The 5,911-nt window shown below is 40.2% G+C and overlaps 1 long non-coding RNA gene across 1 annotated transcript; it reads left to right on the top strand.

Annotated features, from left to right (window-relative positions):
* Nucleotides 1-622: 622 nt before the first annotated feature.
* LOC140895149 (uncharacterized) lies at nt 623-4,188 on the top strand. The gene is made up of 2 exons (XR_012154120.1): nt 623-2,591; nt 3,387-4,188. It is a non-coding gene; the product is annotated as an uncharacterized lncRNA (long non-coding RNA).
* Nucleotides 4,189-5,911: the final 1,723 nt, after the last annotated feature.

The raw sequence follows: 5,911 nt of genomic DNA, 5'->3' as shown, positions 1-5,911 counted from the left end.
CTTTTGTAATTGCCAGAATTGCCTCTGGAGCCTTTTTAAAAAATTGGTGTTACCTTAGCTATTCTCATTCAGAGGCTGATTAAAGCAATAGGCTACACATACAGTTAGTAGTCCTGCAATTTCACATTTGAGGTCCTTCAGAACTCTTAGGTGAATATCATATGGTCCTGGTGACTTAGTCCTGTTTAATTTACTAATTTGTTCCCAAACCTCCTCTATCGACACCTCAATTTGGGACAGTTCCTCAGATTTGTCACCTAAAAAGAATGGCTGGCGTGTGGGAATCTCCCTCACATCTGTTACAGGGAAGACCAATGCAAAGAATTCATTTAGCTTCTCCACAACAACCTTTTCTTCCAGGAGTACTCTCCACTGATCGTTCGGCAGGCGGGTTCTGATGTGCTTAACAATTTTTTTGCTGTTAATTTTTGTGTCTTTTGCTAGTTGCTCTTCAAATTCTTTTCTGGCCTGCCTAATTACACTTTTACACTTGAAGAAAAGGAGTACTTGTGGCACCTTAGAGACTAACCAATTTATTTGAGCATAAGCTTTCGTGAACTACAGCTCACTTCATCGGATGTAGCTCACGAAAGCTTATGCTCAAATAAATTGGTTAGTCTCTAAGGTGCCACAAGTACTCCTTTTCTTTTTGCGAATACAGACTAACACGGCTGTTACTCTGAAACTTTTACACTTCACTTGTTAGTGTTTATTCTCTTTTTCTATTTTCCTCAGTCAGATTTAACTTCCAATTTTTATCTCTGCCTCTTTCACATTGTTTAGCCATGGTGGCATTTTTTGGTGGTCTTACATTTTTGGGGGAGAGAGGGGGAGTGTACATTTAGTTATGGTGTTTTTAAAAAGATTTTATGCAGCTTGCAGGCCTTTCACTCTTGTGAGTGTTCCTTTTAATTTCCATTTAACTAGCTTCCTCATTTTTATGTAGTTGCCCTTTGTGAAATTAAATGCTACTGTGGTGAGTTTCTTTGGTATTCGCTGCCCCCCTACCTTACAAGCATGTTAAATTTAATTATATTATGATCACTGTTACTGAGCGGTTCAGCTATATTCACGTATTGGACCAGAAGAGGACACTCTTCTTAAGGTACCTTGACTGAGGACAACTTAGGTCTGAAATGTTTGTGCTAAATAAGAAAACTATTGTCAATTTTTATAGCCAAACTGAGTTGTTATATCCTTATCCTAAGTGCACAAAAAAGCCTCTTATGTGCACTTAAAACTCTTGCATTTGTGTGACCAGGGCTGAAAATAAAAACTAATCTTCCTCCTCAGTTTCTTTATATGCGCTATTGAATGGAAATATCTGTGCATATGCAGGGTGTTTACATTTTCAACTAACTATTGAAAACATCATAAATCTTCACTCCATCTCTGAAGTACTCTTGTAGTAGATGACATATAAAGCTAGGCAGGTGTACAAATCCTGAAGAGCATTATGGGTCCAATGGACTAAACAGAGTCCTAGGAGAAACTCAAAAGTAGCAGGCCATTTAGTGCCATCCAAACGCAAACAACTAGCCTTAACTTTGAGCTCTAGGTGATGTCCTGCACCCAGAGCGATATTCGCGTCCTCTATCTTGTGCAAAGCAAAAAAAGAATGTTTTGGGTGATGCCTCCCTTTAAAAGAGAACTGATGCTGCAGACAGAAGGTGCCGTAGGAGTTTGGAATGGCAGTTGGGATGTTGGAAGTGGGAAGTTCTGGGGCAATTGGGGAGAGATGGAACATGAATCCCAAGATTCTATAGCAACTGAAGGTGGATTTGGATGGCTGGAGAGGGAGTCTAAAGAAAGTGCAGTGACAACAGCAGGATCCTTTTGAGGAAGAGAGAACTAGGGAAGAGTTTAATAGGAAGCGGGACAGTGCATATGAAAAGAACACTGTAAGGGACATGGGAAAAGAATTGCAGGGATGGAATAATCTGAGCAGGGGAAAGGTGGTGGAAAAAGAGACTGAAAAGATAACTGTGCCTCAGTTTCTTCCTTGCTGCATGGAACATATGAAGGGTTTGAATTGCTGCCTCCGGCCTTAAAATAAGAGCTTTGTTTTTCCCTATTGGCAAAATTCTTCTTTCCACAGGCCAAGTTCTGCCTTTGTGTAAAATTCCTGGTGAGTTCTGCAAGGTGATGGAATATAGCCCACAGGTGGAATTGACTCTGGTGAAGGGTTTAACTGATTGGGTGGGTAATCACTGTTATATTACAATGTAGCATGATCATTGGAGGTCATAGACATGACTTTTTGAGTGGGGAATTCTGGGTTGCCCTTATTTAGTTATACATGAATGCATGGCTTTTAAGTTTAGGTCAGGAGCAAGTAATATTTTTATTTTATTTTATGTTTTTATTTTTTGGTTCCCTGGGTTGCTGGCCGCCTGTGTGCTCTAAATGGAAGTATATATCTTAGAACACGTTGAACTGAGATGCAAAAATCGCAGTGAATGTCCAACTGACCTCATGTTTGTGAGGATTTCAGAAGTTTCTTTGTTTAGTTTTAACTTTGCCTCTAAATCCACTTCAATCTGTGACCTTGTGATACCATTCTTGCAAATAATGCTCCGCTTGGACAAAAGGTGAGTGAGACAGCTCTATAACTTAATATCAACTTTTGAGCAACTAATTCATTTACATTTCTTATGCCTTTTGCAGGTAAGCAGTACAGGTGAGGGAAGGTAGCATTTCCTGCTTATTAAACTGAGACCTGTGGCGCTTACTAGAACTGTGTGAATAATGGTTTTTTAGGTTTGCTGGCCATTAAAATAATTGGGTGAAAAACATTTTGGGTCAAATAAAATGTTTTGATTTTGACCATTTAAAACATTTTTATTGTTTAAAAAAATTAAAAGGAAATTTTGAAAATTTTTCGGTTCAAAATGACTTGAAGTTCTTATTTGGAATTTTTTAGGATTTTTTTTTTTTTTTTTTTTTTTTTACTGAAACAACTTGGCATCATGGGATTTGTAAAACATCTCAATATCACTGGATCTACATTTTTTTGTCTCCCTCCTCCCCCACCAAAAAAAAAAAGCTTTAGTACAAAAAATTTTGCCCAGCCCTGACTCTCAGAAGTTACGAGCAGCTGCTGCTGCCATGGATTTGATACACTTAACCTTGAGCGTATGGAGCTTCTCTGCATATATCTTTTTGGGATGACTTCTGATTATTCCTTCACTATTCCTTAATTGTAAATTTAACCAATTTACCCTTTAAAAGTGTGCTTCTAATTTAGACAAAAAACAGTTTAATATTCTTTGCAGGTAAGTGATGATGTAATTTTATCTGCATGTATAGTATGTGCTCTAAGAAATGGTGGGAGAAGATTAAGGTTACTAGACACGTTCCTTAGCATGCACCTTTCCTCTGCCTAGGGGGAGAGCTTATGATTTTGATTTCAGAAGAGTGGTACTGCCATTCCTCATGGAGCCATGGGAGTGAGCCGCTGGATTGGCCAGCATCTCTTGCTTGATTTATATGGTGAGGACTGCATTCTTTTGGGTTTTAAATGAGTTGTGTGTTGCTAGACAGTAATATCTCCTTGGATTGTGTGTGTTGTTGTATGTGAAGTTATGAAGTTTGGTGATGTATGTGTTACTGAACACGTTGTGAGGTTGAACACACCCACAAGCAGCCTTTCAGGTACAACAGTAAAAAGGCCAAACAATATTAATGGCTTATGGAGGAAATGCACACAGGCACAAGGGTTACCCCAGGAACTGTATACAATAGAAACTTCTTCGAGATAGCACTACACGATGGGAACTGTTTGACCCAGCTCACAGCAAAAGAGCTTTCCAGCAAGTGGGAAGAAGATATAAAAGGGGGACAATGACATCCTGGGGGGACCTTACTGTCCCTGCAACAACACACCTGGAAACACCTGAGTGGCAAGGACTGAACTGTGGGAAGCGATGGTCCTAGGCTAGTAGGATCTTTAGCTGTGTATGAAAACCTGGGAAAGCCTAGGCAGCTTGTGACTTAAGAATCTGCCATCCTTTTTATCACTCAGGGTGAGCATTTGCTAATTTATATCCTATCTATCTAGTGTGTTAAGTTCAGTTTGCGTTTTTTGTTTATTTACTAAGGTAATCTGCTTTGATCCATTTGCTATCCCTTATAATCACTTAAAATCTACCTCTTGTACTTAATAAACTTGTTTTTGTTTTCTATACACCAGTTTGTGCAATTCATAACTGGGGGGGCAAAAAGCTGTGCATATCTTCCTCCACATTGAGGGAGGGGGCGATTTTCATGAGCTTATGCTGTACAGATTTCTGTGCAGCACAAGACAATTCTGGGTTTACACTCCAGAGGGGATGTGCACTTGAGCGTTAGGCAATTCCTTAGCTGAAAGCCTTCCCACGCAGTGCTGATTTCAGTGTCTGCCTTTCTGCAGCTGGGTGTATCCCTACCTGTGTTTGTGCTAGAGGAGGCTTGAGGGCCTGGCTTAGCAGGACAGGGTGAGGGAGCCCAGGTTGGTGGAACAGGCAGGCTCATTGATACCCCAGTACATCAGGTAGCATCACAGAAGAGGGAGCAACCTGTCACAGGTGGGTGCCTCAGTTTCTTCAGTGTGCTGCATGGTTAACTAGGGGGTGGAAAAAAGTTGTTACTCTTTCCAGAGACCCAGACATATAGATGTGACTGACACCTAACTGTTTGCCCCCTGGACCCATGTCCATGTAGAGTCCTAGAAGACAATGGCCACTCCAATTGCCCAGACATTTGGTATCTAGCACCTAATGACCATGAAAGGACCACTCCTCCACAGAAAGCCAACCATGTTTCATCAGATGGAGAACAAAGGGCTGAGGAGGAGGGCCAGATGGGAGGTTATTAAGAGCAGACTGCTGGGATAAAAGAGGGGTCAGAGAGCTCTGGGCTTGGGGCTGACCATGCTGTAACTATCTGTTCTCTGTGCTAACCAGGGACTTTCTATGCTGTGTCCCAGACATCTAATAAACTGCTTTTACAATGCTGGCTGAGAGTCACTACAGATGCTGAAAGAGAGGGTGCATTGCTCCGTTTGGATGTATGTTACTTTCAGGTGTCCAAGTAGGGTGAACTTTCTGAAGGGAGCTGATGGTGAAAAACAGGAGTGCTGAAGGCTCTGAGGTTCGTCTAAGAACAGTGAAGCCAAGTGGCTTACCCTACTGACTAAGACTGGTGGGGTTGGCATACTGAAGGGATCCTCCCAGGGACTGCTCCAGAGCATGACAAAAGCAGGGACAAAATTTTCACAAACATTTTTTCATTGGCTCTAATTAGAAATCTTTAAATGGAATTCCTTATTCCCATTGGGTCAAAAATCCTTCAAGAATAGCCTTTCAAATGATGTTTTGATACATCTGTTTCTTGGTGAACTCAAGAAGGGGGGGGAAAGCTATCAAAAAGTTTCCAAAAGCAGGCTTGAGTTTTGAGTGAGAGCATGGATTGGTTTATGCTTTAATGGAAGTGGTTTTCCTATCCCTTCCACTTAGACACAATTATTGGAAAGAGTTTTGGATCGGATTAAGAAATAAGATATTACTTTTATAAAAGGGACAGAATTATGATCTGAAAATAAGTCTTCGGTTATTTCAGAACCTGTTTATGAAAGGTTGTTGGTTGGGGCCCATTCTATGCAAATGAAGTGAAAAGCCCTAGATTCTATAGTGGAAACAAAGCCATGTTATCTTTTCCTGACCAATGCAATTTTCTTCTCTTTTAAAAGAAGAGTAGGTCTATTTTAATTGATTAATTCCAGCTAAAATGGACTTTCTAACTTATATTTTGGAATTTGACTTTCATATCAATACATGTTATTTTATATAAAATTTATATAACGGCGTTCTAACCATGCGAGCACACACAGCTATAAAACATAAATTTGGAAGAGATAAATGACCTTTTTCTT

The sequence above is a fragment of the Lepidochelys kempii genome, chromosome 10 (assembly GCF_965140265.1).
Source record: "Lepidochelys kempii isolate rLepKem1 chromosome 10, rLepKem1.hap2, whole genome shotgun sequence".
Taxonomy (NCBI): domain Eukaryota; kingdom Metazoa; phylum Chordata; order Testudines; family Cheloniidae; genus Lepidochelys; species Lepidochelys kempii.
Note: the sequence above shows the minus strand (reverse complement) of the source record. Positions and strands in the feature narration are given on the sequence as shown.